Source organism: Gavialis gangeticus, unplaced genomic scaffold (assembly GCF_001723915.1).
Source record: "Gavialis gangeticus isolate Ggan-Ray unplaced genomic scaffold, GavGan_comp1, whole genome shotgun sequence".
Classification (NCBI taxonomy): domain Eukaryota; kingdom Metazoa; phylum Chordata; order Crocodylia; family Gavialidae; genus Gavialis; species Gavialis gangeticus.
This window is the reverse complement of record NW_017728992.1, coordinates 73,100,329-73,119,447: the sequence shown is the minus strand read 5'-3', so window position 1 is coordinate 73,119,447 and position 19,119 is coordinate 73,100,329. Positions and strand designations below refer to the sequence as shown.

Here is a 19,119-nt window from a genome sequence, read left to right as displayed (position 1 = left end):
AGAAAAATTTAACAGTTGGAGAAAATATACATATGACAGATACTATTTGTAATGCAATTCAAAACGTAGCATTTTGAAAGCATATTCCACATTGTACTTGGAAACAGTCAAAAGAGGGTATTTAGCCAATTACATGTTGTTATACTTAATGCGTACTAACTCTGTGAAATTACCTGATAGCTTGAGCATACAAACCTCACTCATGTATGAACCTTATCAGAGTCAATGACTAGGGACAGAGTTAGATATAAACCGGTATAAGTGATCGGGAATTGATTCAAATCCATAACACAATAGTGTGCATAAGCCACTTTCAAAGGCTAGGGACAGACATTCAAAAAGGCTGAGCCTGAATTGATTCAATCTTTGTAGGTTAGTCTAACCTGGCTTGGCTAAACCAGTTTGTAACCAAAAAGACATCCCCTCTGGACTGAAAAAATGCAGGCACAGGCTTGCTAGAAGCCAGGGGGTGCTAGAGTAGCCCTCCCTTCCCTTTGACAGTGCTGAGCTGAGGGGGGCATGGTCAGGCCCTGGCAGGATGTTCTGACTAGGGAGGGGTTCCCCCCCACCCCCCTGCTCCTGACCAGCCCAGCAGGGAATTGGTAACACAGTGTTTATCACCCCTAACTCAATGTTTATCATGACATTAAGAAAACAACAGAAGGACATTACCAACTACCTGTTGATTCTTCCTTTGTCCCATCTGCCATAGCATGGACCGTAGCCATCATATGGTCAGCTAGCTAATGCTGCGTGTCTGCATAAGGCAGAGGGGAATGGGGAATCCCTGCTTAGAGGGGAGGCGGGGGGAGCAGAAGCAAGGCAGATACCTGCAGTCTCTGCCAGAGCTGCAGCCAGGGAGCAGAGGGGAGGGGCCAACCCTGCTGTGGAACAGAGAGCCCTGCCCAGCCCAGAGAGCATGCTGGGATGCTGGGGGACTCTGATTTAACTTAAACTAGCAAGGGGTCTGGGACAGACATTGTATAAACAAGTCTGATACTATACTCAACCAGGTTTATCTCAAACCAGTCTCAGCCATTTTCAAACTGGTTTATGTGCACTGAACATTTGTTCTGTTACAGGTTTAAACCAGGTTTTGATCACTTAAACTGGTTTATATGTAGCCAAAATGGCTGAAACCAGTTTAAGATAAACTTGGATAAATGTAGTATCAGATTTAACTGATTTAGATGAAATGAGTTTATAGAACTTCTGTTCCAGATCACCTCCAGATTCAAGTTAACTCATAGTCTCCCAGCATCCCAGGATACTTTGCACCTCACCCACAAGACACTCCTCACATGGTGGGCAGGCTAGCCTTGGCCCAAGCTCTCTGCTTCAACAGAGAGACATGCTCTAGCATCCCCTGGCTTCTGGCTTGGGCCACTGCAGGCATGTGGCTGAATTTCTGGAATGAAAAGTGATTGTCTGTTCACTTGCTTATCAGTTCAATCTATGCAGCTTAGACTAACCTACAAAGATTGAACTGGTTCAGCCTCTGGGTTTTTGACTGTACTTAGCCAATGAGAGTAAGAATTGAGGAGCTGGGCCCTCAGTCTGCAAATATCAACTCAATTCTGTGTTCCGTCTAATGGATGTACTGAGCATCCATTGACAATTATGTACACTTGTTAAGAGAAGACTGTGGCTCCATTTTATCAGGGTACTTAAGGATATGCCTATTTCTGTGCTCAGTAAATGGAATTACTCATGTTTAAAATTAGGCACATACTTAAGAATCTCATTGACTGGGAACTTATACCCTGAAATTACATATTTGTATTCTTAACCAATGATTCCAGGTAGGAAAAGAGGGTCTAAACTGTTGGTGGCAACCAGATTTCTGATATGTGAAGAAATTCTCCCTATATTATATTAATATATGAGACACAATAAACTTAGGAACCTGACTGAAAAACAGCTGGCCCTGTCCGAATCTAGTATAGAGTATGAAGAAGAGTCTGACTCTGTATCAAGCTGTAAAAAATGTACAGTTATTTTGTTTGTGAAAGCAGCCCTGCATTTGGAGTCAAGAAATGGGATTTATTAGATATCCAAGGTTTTCCAGTTGTTAAAGGCACTTGACCTTCTGGTTCATATTTCACTATACATGAATGGTGTGTAGGTTATAACTGTTACAACTGCACACCTCATTGTTTGTTATTTCTAATATAAACCCAAGAAAATGTTTTAGAACAGTACTATCAGATTCCACATGAACAAAAGTCAGGAAATTTAGAATTGCTTCCTTCAAGAGCTCCAAATCAGTTTTCACATGCATGTGCATTATTTTCTCTAATTGTGCCTGTATGAATGGCATAGTATTAACCTAGTTTTTGCAATTAATTTTCTATATGAGTGCTAAGTATCATTATTATTATACTCTGTAACTGTATGACAGGTGTGTTTTAATGTTTATATGTCAATATGGGGTTCTCCATTTAAATAAATATGCACACAGTAATTGGAAAGCAATAATATCTCACAAATTCCTATTTTGCAAGTCCACAAACTTGTTAATCTTTACAAAAAAACTGTAGGCCTTGCCTCACATTTTAGCAAAGATTTAACAGCAGGGTGACATAGTGAATAAGGGCCTGCTCCTGTGATTTGCTCAACACCTCCTATGAGGCCTCAGCTTCCAGTGATTTACCCTCAGTGCCAATGAGGCCATGCAGCATTTTCCAAAAGGTACTCATTACATACCAGGAATAGGTTCTAAGTTTTCCATACAGTATTATATGTACATGTATGCAACATAAATAATTAAAACAAAACTATACCAGTGAAATGAATCAAGTAATTTTGTGATTTTTTTTCCATTTTTAATTATGTTTCCTGATTTACTTGCTTTTTAACAAAATTTGGTAACTTGCACTGTCACTCAGTCATTAGTACAGACTAAATAGGATTATGTGCCTGAATCATAGCACTCTAGGTCTACTACAAAGCCCATTTATGTTAATGAAAAAAGTTCCATTGACTTTGAATGCTTTGGATCAGGACCTCAATGTGCCCTTTTATTGTAAAAGAAAATAATATTCTGTACATGCATGATGCACTTTTCTTAGTTATTTATAATTTTCAAGCAGTTATTTTCTTAAACTGGCAATGGGTAAGTACAGGCATTATATTTAGATCAATTTAGCTAGGGTTAGGTTGATCTAAATGTCCATCTGTGCAGACTTTCAGGGAGGTTAAATCTGGCAAAAAATGGTGGGTTCCATCTAAACTATTTTACCTGAGGGCTAAATACAGACAGTCAAAAAGCCCAAGGCTGAATCAATTCAGTCTTTGCAGGTTAATCTAAACTAAAGAGATTAAACTGAGAAACAACTGGGCAAACATTCACTTTTGATTCAGGAAATGCAGCCACATGCTTGCAGTGGCTCAGGCCAGAAGCCAAGGGATCCTAGAGCATGGCTGTCTGGCATGTATCCAGCATGAGCTGTGTGTTTTACTTTCTCTTCCTGCTGTCCCCAAGGTCTCTGGGATTTGCAGAATCACAGTAGCAGGACTCTGCAGGGTTGCTTATCACTTCTTCTTCCTGCTTCCCAATGCATCTGGGATTTATAGTCCACAGTCACAGCCAGAAGTAAGTTTTTAGCAGGGGAGGGCAGGGCAGGGCAGGGCAGGGCAGGGCAACTCTGTACTCAGGGTTTAACTCCCCTCCCTGGCTCCAGACCCCAGCCAGGGTTTGCCTGGGGGGGTTGGGGGGGCAGTCCCTGCCTCTTCCCTTCTCTGCTGGAGCAGACATCCCATCCCAGCCCATCCCATCCCAGTCCAGGGCTGGAAAGCATATTAGGATGCTGGGGGACTATGATTTAACTTGAACCTGGAAGGTGTCTGGGACAGAAATTCCATAAACCAGTTTGACCTAAATCAGTTTAGTCTGATACTACATTCAGCCAGGTTTATCTTAAACCATTTTCAGCCATTTTGAAACTGATTTATGTACACTGAACTTCTGTTCTGTTATAGGTTTAAACCAGTTTCTAATCACTTAAACCAATTTATGTGTAATACCTGTCTCTAGCTGAGGAGTTGAACTAAATTAGATTTAGAAACACATTAAGCTGATCTATCAAATGCCTGTAGGTGTTTGGAGTGCAGTCCTGAGGCTAGGAAAGCTCAGCTGCTCACCCCAGGCCCAGGGCTGCTCTTCCTACCCACCAAATCTAACTGGGCTATTGGTAGCCCCTCCCTCTCAATCCCTCTCCCCTGAATGGACAACTCTCCTGGCAGACCCACCAGTATCCCCCATCCCTGATCCTTCTCCCCACCCCACCCCAGCCCTGACAGCCTCTCTCATAGGTCTTCTGGTTATTCCCAATCCTGCCTGCCTCTCCTCCTACCCCAAATTACTTATTGCACTTTCCCTGTGCAGCATCAGGGACTGGAGAACAGCTCACTTCTGGTCTGTGTTCACATGGGTTAAAGTAAGTGAACAGCTGGGCTTTTCCAGTCTTGGGGGTTGCACTGCAGACATGTACAGGTGTTCGCATGTGGTTTGTGTTCTTCACTGAGGATTACATAGACAACTAGATTGAACTTCTAAACTGAGACTGTATGGGACCTATCTAAGAACATACAAGACAATACAGAAAAATCATTTTCTACTCATTCAGCTCTCCCTGCCCCAACCCAACTGAAATGAAAAGAAAAATGACCAACTCTAACATTTTTTGGAACAAAGATGTAAATATTTTTTTCAAGAAAAGGTGCTTGTGATGAAATCCTTTCTTAAAACATTAGTGTGGCATTGTTATTACATTATTAGTTGTTATTCATTGATTTTATATAATCTGGGTCTTTTCAGCCTATTTAAAGGAATAACAGATGGGATAACGAAAAGAGATGTACCTAATGGATCAGATTCTGGATCCTGGAAGCCTAGGACAATCCATGGATTTCCACTGTAACTGAGAGCAGAATTTGACCAGAGTACACATTTTCTTTTTGTTAAAGCATATATAGCATTTTATAGATGTTATTTGCTGTGAGTATAATTTTTCTCTTTCATTAGTATGGTGGTCCTCAGAACACTTGTTGTTCTCTGGACAACAGACTGGTCACTTTATGATGTTGTTTCTCCTTCTTATCTGCAGCCAGTAAGCCATGGGAAAAAACAGATGACCGCACATTACATACCTTCATAATACTGCTTTTCATTATAAACAATTCCTGTCATTTTCACAGGGATGTTGTACAGCCAGAGAAAGGGCAGTGTAGTTGCATACAGAAGAGATTGTGCGCTTAGGGCCTCTCCCCCTATTAAGATATGTTCCTCACTATGAAAAAGTTCAGTATCACTTGTTCTGCTGAATGTTGTTTTGTACAGTGAACAAGGCTCCCAGGTACATCACTTGCAGGAAGGCCAAAAGTAAAGAGAGATGAGACTAAATGAAATCTTCATATCTAAACCGCTTCCGAATTAAAGCTCATCTCTAGTAATAGCCTTTTCTTTTTAAAGAAAAATAGGTGCGCCTATCCAAAAATGAGACATATTGCCTCATGTAGTGCTGCATGCATGTACTGTTTCCTTAGCTCAAGCAAATAATACGCTGGTTTGATTCAAAACCTTTCACCTGCCTAACTAAGCACTGACTACATAATCAGTAGGGAAGTGAGACCTTCTTAGGCTGAATTAATTTCCAGGATTATCTTTGCTGTTATCGATGAATATTTTGTCATTAATATATAACAGTGTTTAAAATGAAATAAAAGGCATGAAATGATAGCCAAGACATTTTTGGTAGCATTATAGCATTTTAATGTTAATTTGAAGCAATTAAAGGCCAGATCTCAAACAGATGAAAGCACTCTGTGTCTCCAGTGCTGGGAGACAAGTTAGCTGAAAATGATTTCTGAAAAAACCATAAACTATTGATTGGGTTATTTGTGAGCATGGTTATTATAAGCAGCTTAAATGCTATTCTGTTTTCCTGTCCTTAAAACAAACAAACACAGAAAAATACAGTTTAGAGATCATTGCTATTTTCATGCTGGATGCCAACATTATGTCTCCTTTTTGTGGCTAGCAAAACGGGGAGAGGCACATATACAAGCTATGGAAGGGTACCTGTTCTGAAAAATGAAAAACAAAGTTTATATAAAGGGTAATAGTGAAAATTAAAAATAGCTAAAATAATGCATTTGAATAGCATCTGAAACAGTAGTTGAATTTGTTAATATTTATTACTTGGTATGTCCGTGCTCAGTAATCTTTATTTGTAAGGGGATGTGAGAAGGAAAACCAGGGTAATTTTATCCCTTCCCTCCTTATCCCCCAAATGATTTGTGTTTTCCTCAAAATGATTCCTGCTTATACTTTTCTTTGTTTTACATTATTATTTGCCAAATGTATTATATATGCTGTTTACTTTCGTCTACCATTTCAAGATATCTCTGTGGCTTCCCCATTCCAGGAATTTCTCAAATAAATACTGATCATTGTAAAGCAAAATCACAGTTTACATGAACACAGAATAATTTTTATGGTACCAATAGCTAGATATACTATAATTTGCTAAATGTATATTTGTATATAGGGTACAACTATAGAGTCCAACACCTCATGTGCCACTTCTCTTTTTAATTGACATTGATTAGTTTTTATTAATGCAATGTGTTACAAAGAGATTTTGGATGTACAGTGGTGGCCTATACAATCTGAGATAAAACATTCTGTTTAATTGTATGGATATATATTATTTATGCATATCTAAAATAAGGACACTTTGTTAGTCTTTTGTTAATTTCCAGGTAATTAAACACTATTATCTATTTACCAATTAATAGATGTGATCTGTTTACAATATTAAAGATGTATATAAAGCACCCAACTATATTTGCTGCTTTAATTAAAATACATCAGTGGTTGTTATGGTTTTAAGGCGAAAATTAAAAAGCATTGCCAAATTAATCTTCAATCAAGAGTTCATTAATTAGCTAACCTTCTGTAAATGGGCTTCAGTTTGGTGACAGCTCACTAAAGGACCATTTAAATGAATTCTTGGTTGTATCAGTCAAACAGGGGAAAAAGAATTGGACTTGCCGCTGTTTTGCAGGTGTTTCTCCAAACCTTTACCCATCATTTAATGCACACAGTGATGGTTAAACAATTTTTACATGATGAATCCTTTTTATTACCATCCCATTCTAGGTTTCTTTTAGCTGTATATCAAGAGGAACTGTATAGTACTGCCAAGGTTTCATGATCCTGAACAGCATGCAGTGGAGGAATGTGCTTTATAACATAGTAATAAGCAGTTGCTTGAAATAACATCATAATTTCCCTTGAAAAAACGTTTTGAAAAATTATTGATTATATAATAATCTTTAGTAAAATTTACTTTGCTTCTGCCATGAATTTTAAAATATGGCACCTTAAGTGGTCAGGTACTTACGTAGCTTTTGTGCTAGCAATATAAAATTTCTAGACCTCTAGACCACGAAGAGATATCTACCCTGAAAGTGACAAATCAAAGACATTAGCTATAGTTTAGGGTATATTTTTTGTTGCTTTAGCATTAACAATCCCTGGACATCTAAAGATGAGACCCAAAGAACGTTGCCCGGATTAAGAACAATACATTTGAGCATACCTGCAGAGGCTGATTTAGCACTCTGTGATTTCCATTATAGTAATTAAGACTATGCATTTCATTTGCATGTACTTCTGTGTGTATACACAAATCTTTCTCTCTCTCTCTCTCTCTCTCTCTCTCTCTCTGTGTGTGTGTATGCTGGGTGTGTATGGGTTAGTGTATACAGTACTATCAAAAGTCTACTCTGGATTTACTGTAGCGAAAGTTGGGGCATCTAAACTTTGTACAAATACTTTTTTATTAGTATTTGGGTATGCTACATTTTAAAACAGTGAATTGGGTGCATATTCAAATTACAGGCTTATTTGTTTGGGGCTACAAATAGATTTATATGCAAAAAATTGAAATAATTAACTGAAGCCAAAAAAGAACATGTTTCAAAGTATAAAGTAACATATTTTCTATTATGATACTTTAAATCTACACAAACATGATAGCTAGTGGCCACCTTTCTGTTCTCTCAGTATAAATATGTCCTTTTGTTTTTTATTATACATACTGAGATTATTGACCAGATATCTGTAGCCAGTACCGGCTTCTGTATTACTGTAAAATATTTGTGAAGCTTCTTTGTTTATGTAAATTATAGAACTAACTCTAAAAACACAACTTAAACTGAATGTAAGTTGTGTTAAGGGTAAAATTATACATTTTAGTTATTGTATGCCATGAGACAATAACCTTGTCCAGTACTGCTACATTTATTACTTCCATCCTGCCAATTAAACCACAGATATGGTGTTTTTTATTAGTCATGGTGTTTGTATCAACATTTCATACAGATACAGTAATCCAGTGTGAAGGAAAATCAGGGTGTTTTTTTCTGTGCTGATTTGCATATGCATGTCAAATTTAGATATGCCATTTTTTATGGTATTGAGGAAAACAAAATGACCTTTTCTCAAGTTCTTAAAACTGGAAGGTTCTCATGATCTGATTTTTCAGGTAGGGGGGAAAAAAGGGAGGATGAAGGAGGGAACATTTGCTGATTACACCACTGATGCTTGAAACAGTCGGATACATTCTAATACACTAAACTCTATATGTCTTACTGTTATAATTGCATCTATGCTCAAGGCTACTATAGTTAGGCTACATTAAATCCTGTTGTCAGTCAAGCTGCATAAGGCTCAGGAAACTCACAAGCTGGAGCTGGTCAGTGAGATCTTCCCCAAGAACCACTTCTCTGACTGTTACTTGCTTGTCTTCCTATGAAATGCTGCATTATTGTGTACATAACGGACAGCCTTACATAAATTAGGTAACTTGTTTTTCTCCCCCTGTATGACAGACTTGCTGTACTTAAAAACACACGTGGCCCTAGCAGTCTAGATTGCCCATCCCCCTTTTTAATTAACTCCACGTCTGTTTATTCTGTTTACGAAAGGAACATTTTGAATATCGCCGGTCCAAATCATCTCCTTTGCTGCATGTATATATATGCATATATGTACAGGATGTGTAGCATATACTTAACATGTATGATAAGATATACTTACTATAGGAGCTTTCAGAAGGCTTCTATCAAAATAATTATCTAAGCAATTATCTGTGCTATTCAGTTAACTTTTGCATGCGGATGGTGTTTCTATGCTTTTGTGTTCATCAACCTTGCAGCCTTAAGTTCTCTCAGGAACTATTAGACTGACAGTTTTCAAATTGTACAAAAAGACAAAGAAAGCAAAAAGCCTTTTTATAGAAAATAGTGCCTTTATTACAGGTAGTAATAATATTAATTAGTATTAATATTCTAAAAATCAGTGGTTTACATGTAATTGGATAGATGTAACTGTGCATAGAATTTGGCTCAGTGTGACTGGCTTCATTTTTAGGGAGGTCTTCTTAAAGACTCTTAATACTGCTTGATATTCTTTTCCTTCCAATTATTAGCACTTGTGTAAAAGAAACCTTGCTATACCATGCTTGTATTTATTATGCAAGACACAGCCCAAAATTGTGGAGTTTCTGTAGCTTGACATAAACAGCAGCACACACAAACTTTTCTTCATGTGCATAAACACAAGAAGCATTTCGTTCTTTAACCCTCCTTTAATAAATGAGTAAACAATTATTTAACATATTGGCTCTTATATCCGTAACATGTCAAATTATATCTTTTTTTCTTTTCTGTTGAAGTATACTTGTGTGAGCTTCGTAATCTGGGCTTTGAGCAATACAAACCATGTCATTCAACACACAGGCAGAAATGTGGAAACTAATGGTGGTGTGTGGAAAAAGGGAAGAAAATTATTTAACTTTCGCGTGTGTGTAGGTTTGTATAGTTCTAGGGCTCATTATATGAAGCAGTTTTCATTTTTGGAATGTAGTCTTTGTCTAGCAATAACCTTTGCATTATGTGGAGAAAAACCTTGCAAAGAAGCAGGCAATGATTTGTCTTTTATTAAAAAGTTTGCCAGCATAGTGTGACAATTTTCTTTTAACACATCATGGGGGCAGGGTGGGTGAGTGAGAAATTAAACTAATATGTTCATATTTGTGGATGCCTTCTTCCCCCCCCCCAGTTACTGGCAAAGCCTTGAGAAAAGTAAACCATGTGCTTTTGTACTGTCATATTTGATTTGGACTATATTCTCACTGTTGTTTGAAGCTAACATGAAACGCAGTGTCTGCATGACCCATTTTAGCAGCCCATTATCATAATTTCACTGTCTATGGCCACTGAGTTAATGTACTTACAAATGACAGAGAAAGTGTGTTACATGACCTTAGGGTTTTCAAAAATTAAATGACGTAGTAGGTCATATTTCAAAGAATGGTTAAAGAGAAGATGATTTTTTTTTGCACCTTTAAGTGTCACAGCTTATCATAACAACAAGATATTATATTTATTCTTTGCTAGGCAAAAATCAGAACTCTAAACTTCCGCAAAGTTGAGATTTTATACTTTAATTTGGGGGTTTTTTGGATTATGGGAGTATCCAGGATATTTTTATTTACTTTTGCACTTCATTCTGTACATGTTCACGACATAATAATATAGAACTTTTTTTTTAACATTTTCTCATTTTGCCTGAAGCAAAGCTGTTCTGTTTTTCATTCTTCTTTAGGGTTTTTTTTTGGTAATTTTTTGAATGATCTTCTTAGGGGACAACAAAGTATATTTAATGCATTATGCTATGCTAGAGCTGTCTTATCATATGATTTGATAGCTCTTGGAATCATTTTGTTTTGAAAACTATTCTTTTAAAAACATGGATTTCTTAATTTGAGTTTAAGCCAGATCTGAATGCAGTTCTCAATTTAAGCAAGTGGTATTGGCATTTTATCAGTGTACTTATCCCCCATACTTCCCAAATTTTATGGTGTCATGAACTTACATTGCTGAAACCCACCATGGTGAGTGATTGATGTTTCTTTCATCACGGAAGGGGTTACATTGAGGGTAAACCACAGTGGCTATGATATATATCCAGTAAATGAGGAAACGGCAGGACAAACCGCAAACATGTAGTTCAAGTGGCATATCCTCACCTTTCCCTCATAAAATTAGGAATTGAAATCAACTGGCTTATTTTTCTTACCTTTACAAAGTTGGACATCCTGTAGATTGCACTATATTTGAAGGACTTCTCGGTAGTTATTTGAGTGTTACTAGACAATTTGTATGAACTAACAAGAACTTCTTTCCTTAGTAATCGGGAGAGGTCTGGCTAATTGGATGAAAAAGTCATTGTGCTTAATGGTATCTACTGGAAGTGAAACCTTGTGACAGGCGTTAAGAATTCCAGAATTTTATTTAAAGACCCTTGGAAAAGCCAGAAATGTTAAGTTGAACTAACATCCACAGAAGCATCCTTCAGTCACCTTCAGATCACATGATTCATAACTCCTAAGTTTGGAACCCAGGACATAGGTCATATACACAACCTAAGGTACATATGCAGAGTTGCTCAATTTGGTAGGGGAGTCTTATGGGTATTATCATGACCTTGGGAACCTATTGAGGTAAAAACCCATTTATGACAATGGAATATTTGCCTGAGCAAGGACAGTAGGATGAATCCCTAGGCATATCCTTCAGAGTGATTTTAGTGATTTTAAGCCTGTGGCACTGTACACATAAACAATATTATTTAATGTTACTAATTTTTGAGGAAGCTCCTAAATGTAATCTTAATGCACCCTAAATTAGCTTGCAGATAAAATGTGATTGCTGTATGTGCCTAGAAATTACTTGTCTTAATTAAGTTTCTGAGTTCAAACAATTATGCCTTTTTAAAAATATATTTATTTCCTAACAGGATGATGATAGCAGTGATGATGGTAATAATACTATTAGAGTTTGTTTATAGGATCGAACTTGGCAAAACTGTTTTGTTGCTCACTTCCCTTTGACATGAAGGGTCTACCTTTTTATACCCAGGCAATCTCCATGATTTCTGATACAGTCCAATAGGGTTGTCTGCATTTAGTAAAGAGTGGAATCTGACTTTCACTGCTGGGTTTAAATGAAGGCAGAGTTTGACACTAAGGTCTTAATCCCCCTGCCCTTCCCACCCCCTCGGAAAAAGCATCTGGAGCAAATAACCCAATCAAAATGTTAATCTTAAATGCATGACCTTAACATTACAAATATGAACAGTTCCATTGATCTCCAAAGGGCTACTTTTTTGAGCCAAGTCACCCATGTACATTTTCCTTTGCAGTATCAGACACCATGTTGATTCCTTCCCTGTTCAGGTACCATATTCTCTGATAAGGTGGTGAAACTAAACAGTAACCAGAATGAACTCTCAGAAAAAACAAAGGATAGAGACATAAACATCACTAGGAATACATTATTTACAAAACAGAGGCTCCCTTTCAGAACTCACTATCCTTGTACTAAAGGGAAATCTACCAACTACATTTAAAATGTGAGTTTGGGAACCAAGATGAACAAGATGGCTGCATACTTCCTTTCCTATGCCCCTGTGATGAGGTATTTAGCAGAATTTGCAGATCAATTGACAGGGTTGTATCACGAGCACTTCTGCTACGGCCTCAAACTTACAACTTTTAGGTTATTAACTGTGCCCCTTAGCACCTGTGCCATCCCAGTCCCCCAGCTGGACACTAGGAACCAAGGCCTGAGTACTGATTTTGACTTCATGGCAGTGTGATCTACCTGATTCCTGAAATTATTCCTTCACACTACAGGTGATAATGACCCTTTTGATAGGTCTTAATCTCCCATCAATCTCTTTCTTGTGCTAACTGCTTGTCTGCTACCTCTGAGAATTTCTCTCCTCTCCAATCTTGAAGCTCCACCCACTTTTTAAAAATCATCCGTCTGCCTGATTTTTTTCCTCATACCTGATGAAGAATGCCTTGAATTTGAAAGCTTGTCTAAGTCTATGTCAACCATGCATTCGGTACAATAGAAGATATAACTCAGAAAAATCTTTGCATTTTGAATATTTCTTGCTGACATTAGTAGTGTACTAGTTCACATAACCTAACACTTCCAGCTTGCAAAGGCTATCAAATCTTTCTGTTTGCATGGAGTACTATACTACTTGCTTGCTTTTTCAAGGTCTCAAGTGAGAAAGCCAGTTATATCTAGTTTTTCAATTGCCTTGACTTGAGGTGGTAGGTCATTGTGGTTTTTTGTACAATTGTTTTTTATTTTTTTACACCGTATTCCTTTTTCTGGGGATAATCACAACATCTAATCATTTTTTTTTTATAGACTTACAAGAGTCTATGGTTCACTGTTTCATAAGCTATTTGCTGAGAGCTGTGTGGCTCTAAAGATGCATGAGATCTTGTACATGCCACAAATGGTTTCCGTAGGTCAATATCTTAGGTGCAAGATTGATCTCAGGAAGAGCACAAATAATAGGTGAGATCCCCATTCTGTCCAGTATAAATCAACATGGACATTGGATTAGAGCATTCAGGAACTTGGATATTATGGCGCCAAATATGATATAGATAGGGTCCCTTCAAGTAGGCATGAAGTGGGAAGTAGTCAAGAAAGGACAGTAGAAATTCTCTCTCTCTGAAGGAAAACTGAGATACTGTACCCAATAGAGCTGTAGTGTTGGCATTGTACAACAATACCCACATCAATGCATGATAACAGTGATGGGGCATTAGGACTGAAACATTGAAAAGAAAGATTAGGACTCCATTTCCTAATTTGATGGCTCTCTGCACTGTCATTCAGTGTCTTTCCATCTTGGCAAATTTAAAGGTGATTATTTAAGAGAAAATCCTTGTATTGAAAAATCTAAAAGGCACTAATGTAAGAAGGGTATGATGGATTTACAATAACACATGGATTTACATGCATGGCCCAATGAAACTTTAAGCAATGATGCATGTAAGTTGAGGTTTGATATTGGAAAGAGACTGCATTCTAGATTCATTTTCTCTGCTCAAAGAAGAGAATGCTGATGGCCCACAAGTGCCCATTGCCAAATGAACTAACCTTCACTAAATACATTAACTTGTGTAAGGAAACATACTCAAACTATATTATCTAAGTTGATGAAGACCAGAAATTATATAAGGAATGTGGTAACTTAATGAAAAAAAGAAATGTGCATTTTTTAAGACATTACCTTCACTTGTGTATTTATCCAAAAACATGTTTTGTTTCAAAACATGTTGGGCCAGACTTTTGGTGGCTTCACTTTGAGCTGGTTTCAAGGTAGAGGAGGGCAGAAATTGCTTGGATGACTTTAAATACATGGAGGTAAATAGTCCCTTCAAACTAGCAGGGGAATTATGCTTAAAAATCAACTGCCTAACAAGTTCCAATATATATGCATACTAAACTATCACACATTCTGGAAAGAAAAAATAGCCAAACAAAATGAAATATTGTAGAGAAGGTGAGAAAATCAGGCCTTATGACTCTGTGTAACTTTTAAAATGGAGCTGAGGGATAAGTTTGAGATTCCACCTCCTCCTCCCCCCAAATCTGCTTCCTTAACAGTAGTGGATGCTAAGAGGTTTATTAGTACCATAAATCGTCTTTCTTGTCAGTCAAAACCTAAGAAATGCAAGACATGGTACTGGCTATTTCAGTGATGGAATATAAATCATTCAAGATTAAATTACTAGATAATTTGGAAACTTAACAGTTTGCATTTTGCACTTCCAATTGTTTTGCTGACTTGCACTTTTTATGGCTGTCCTGGATTTTATTAACAGTCTTTAAGACATCTATCACCTCCTTCCTCTTCATTTTCCAATGGGCAAATTTTCACAGGAAGGAGAGTTGCAACACTGATGCCTGCAGTAGCTGCTCCAAAAAGATTGCTGTATTTTCATTGACATGCAGTGCATTACCATAATTGGCTTTTCTACATGATAGGAGAGAGGAAATAATAATGTCATTTTATTTACAGCCAGAGTGTCGCTTTATGAGACTTCTCCAAGTTTCTGCCATGCTGTGTAGGTCAAATGACATCTTTTGATCAGTCCTGTCCAAAGGCATCAAAGCTGAGTGGCATGTAATGGAGACCTAGTGACAAACCAAATCTAGAAAAGAAATAAGACTGCCAGTTTCCCATTAAACAGCCTGCTAAACAGCACAGCTTCCCCGTGTCGGCTACGAAACCACTCTGACCACCTAAATCAGGAGAATGAAAGGAGGCTGAATTGGACATTAGTACTGCAAATGACTGTGGTGATTGCCACTATTTCCCTCTTCACCCCCCTCCCCCAAAAAATCAGCAAGCAAACCATGCGAGTTACAGTTAGACTGGTCTTCTCCCGTTTCATTTATGTTCTGCCACTTGCTGGTTTGCTGATCTGGTTTGTTTAGGTTTGACATCAGCCAAATGGTGTAGCAGGATATCTCTGACAGATATTCTTACTGATTTAACAAGTAGCAGACCTTAGCAAAGATGGATCTTCAGATACAGGATTGTATGTGTGCGCGCGCGCGCGTGTGTGTAACGTATATATCCATTCCTCTCTCCACCTTTCCCTTCTTTTTATGATTGCACTTCTGGGGGTGTGGCTGACTGGATGCAGTTAAATGTCACTTTGGATTGGCCAAAAAGCAACTGTGTATATTCTTCTCCCCCAGATACATAGTTTCTTTGTTAACTTTTAAAAGAACTAAAGCTGGAAGTATTATAGTGCAAATTTCTCATATTCCACCTAAGGAAAAACACTCAAAATGGGCCAAATAATAGAGCCCTTAGTCAGTTTTTACTTGCTTTTTACCACACTAAACCCCCTTGTCAACAGGGGAAGATATCCAGAATAAAGATTGTATTAAAAGAGCTGAAAAGGGATTTCAAGTCTTGGCCCTGTATCCTTATCAAATTCCCAATGATGGTGGAAAAGTACAAAAAGGAGGATTAAAAGCTATAAAATGTGAATTGCTTGGTGGTATATATATATCTGTTATAGTTCTTGGCTTTCATTTACCACTTATTCACTCTTGATTTCTACACCCTTTCTTTACTATAATTTGATACGATCTATCAGTTTCTTTGTTGAAAAATCCACTTAATAGTTATATATATACATATATATATATATACACACACACATATATATATATGTATGTATATATATAAACCCATAGCTAATTTGCAGTGGAACAAAGTGATAATTTGCAGTTGCATTTTTAATGGAAAAAAGATATTTTTGTTGTTGCATGTTTACATTTTAATAACTACTTAAAAATGTAACAGTATGATTTCTTCATTGATTTGCTCGTTTCCCCTATCCAGTTAACTACATTGTTTTGTCATAAACTGCAAGGAAAGTCTTTATTTTCGTATATTACCATGCTGCTTACTCCTCTTTCCAGGGTCACAGCTTATGTGACACATGGAGATGTCTGCTCTTGTGAAGTGGGCTTTTTTGGTTGTTCTTTTGTTTGAAGTCCTCTGTCCTGTTCCTCCTTCCCCCTACTGTTGTGTAGATGAAACAGTGCTCAATGATGGGGTGAGCTAAAACAAAACAAAAACAAGAAATCCAGCCAATGACCTGAGTACTGCGATTGTGGAATTCAGACAGTTAAAACTGTTCAAGCTAATCTTATTTGGCCATATTTTCCCTTGACTACTGTAAGAATTTCTGCACTCTGGGGCTGGAACTTTGGTTTGCAAACCTGCTCATGTGAGAAGGACCAGCGATTTCAGTGGTTTTTACAGGGATTCACAGCACAAAGGTGAACACTTGTCACAGAACTTTAAGCAGGTGTTAAAGGAGAGGAAAAAGATAATAAAGCAGAAAAACAGGGCCTTTCAAAGAAGTAATTTGTACTAAAAAGAAATTAGGTTTTTACCTCCCCTTTTGGAATTAGCAGGAAGATGTTACTGAGAGTGACTGGGCTGTCTGCTTTTTGTATCCGTGTGCCTGCCTGGTAACCTTTTAATCATCAAACTTTTGTTTTGTACTTCACTATTAGTTAGTGATGCAAATGGAGGCTGAAATCCATGTGCCTGCTGAATTAACTTCTCTAGGAGCCCCAGGCATCCTGGGCCTACAGTCTTTGTCATCCTGATCTCTAGTGCTCTCAATAATGCAGCAAGCTTTTGCTCCACCAAAGTGTCACCTGTCTAGGTGAGTCGTGCCATCTCCTATCTGAAGTGACAGCCATGTTTGAGTACCAGCATCTTAACTGACTTCTCTTTCATCATCCACGTTAGAGAAATAACATTTGCGACAAGGTGTTGGTTTTTCTTCTCCCCCCAACCGTTCTTTATTCTTCCCCCACCCCCCCACATCTCCTTGGTTAGAGCACCTGATCAAAAAATTATTCCTGACAAAGATTTCTGGCTCCAAATTAAATGAGCTCAAGGAAATGGAGCATTTTCACACTGAAAGAAAGTGAAACGTGGATGTTGGAAGTTAATGAATCTGGTAGCAGAGAGAACATTATTGAGACTGGATAATATGATCTAACAGCTTTCCTTCTTCTTATCCTCCCTGTAAAGGATGTATGGAAGTCAGTTATGTGGCATGATTCTAACATCTGTCCTACCCTATAATGGTAATTTGTATAAGTAATGGAAACAGGTTAAATACTTCCATTCTAATGTTGCCAGCAGGGATGAAAATGAACATTTCAATGAAATAATCTCGACAGAACAGGGAGAGGAGGGGTGGATGGACTGATTCATCTCCAGCTCTCTTTGGTGATCTGAGCACTAATGAGAATGCTTGAATGTATAGTTTATCAGATAGAGGAGGAAGAGCAAGTAAATTTCTCAGATTAGAATCACTGTGAAAGTATACTTACATACAAGCTGCTTCAGTCTCCAGTTGCAAACATTGGCTAATAATTTGCAGTGTTTCTTCTAAGGTGGGGGGGGAGAACGTGGTGAGGAATTTTTTTGTTGGTTTTTAATGGGTTGCCTTTAAGTGTTATCATTCAACTTGCTAGAAGCGTGGAGGTTGTTCTTGTTGCAGTACCTTATCTACTTTTTTAGACCCATTGCATTACAATTACAAGGGAGGCAGTACTAGCATTTTGCCCCCTATTTTCCTACAATTATAAATGAAAGACACAAACCACTGCACTAGGTCATTTGGTTGTCTGATAGTTTGTACTGCTCCTCAGCATTCATTGTAACTAAGCCATTTTTGCACTGTAGCGACATTATAACACACACACACATTGTGAGACTGTGTGTGTGTGTGTGTGTGCGTGTGCGTGTATCGTGCACACATACATACAAATATATTCTGGGGCTCTCTTTTATGATTCTTTGTGAGTAGTTGTGTATTATTTAGAAAATTCCAGCAGGTGAAAGATTTTGCATTCTGTGTTGCATATTACTATCAAGAATGTATTTTGAAAATATATCTGTAAATATACTCCCTCTCTCCCTTTTTTAGTTTGTGTATGTGAAGAGGAACGTATAGATACAGGATGTCTCTGTCTGCCTATAGATTTTTAAAAAAAATGTGAAATGGGCTTTTACATAAACTACACATCACCACCAGTCTGGAACCTCGTTTGTGCTGGGAGAGAAAGACAGTAGTAGATTGTGGAAACTTTTTTTGAATGGACGCACATCAGAAGCTAGGGAAATACATCTGTTGTAGAATTTGAATGGTTAACATTCACGAAGAAACCACTATTATTTTGTCCCAAGTTAGGCCCTGATTTAGCAAAAAATTTTAGGTTTAAATCCATCCCTATTCAGCAAGCATTTGAGCATACATATAAGTCTCATTGATTTTAATACTTAAATTGCTGAATTAGGGTCTTATATGCTGAGGTGTTCTTCCACTCAATATTAATTATTTTGAGCCTTTATCATCATACCTTGAAGGAGTTTACTGCATTTTCATTAGGTAGCTGTTAAATATAGTTGTTAGTTTCTGTCATTCCTAAAATATTGTTTGAATCCTACAATCTTTTTAATGGAAAATAATATCTGAGACAGAAAATTACTTTAAAAATTCTAGCCTAATGATTAAGAAAAGATTTTATAAACTTTTCATATAAAAACATAATTGTAAGCATATCCGTATATTTCTTATCTGTCTCCCTTTTCAAACAATGGATGTATATTTATCGTGT

General features: G+C 37.5%; 1 protein-coding gene across 1 annotated transcript in view; it reads left to right on the top strand.

Annotated features, from left to right (window-relative positions):
* TSHZ1 (teashirt zinc finger homeobox 1) overlaps positions 1 to 19,119 on the top strand; it is a 96,507-nt gene that overhangs the window by 64,003 nt on the left and 13,385 nt on the right. The gene's annotated exons all lie outside the window — the stretch shown is intronic.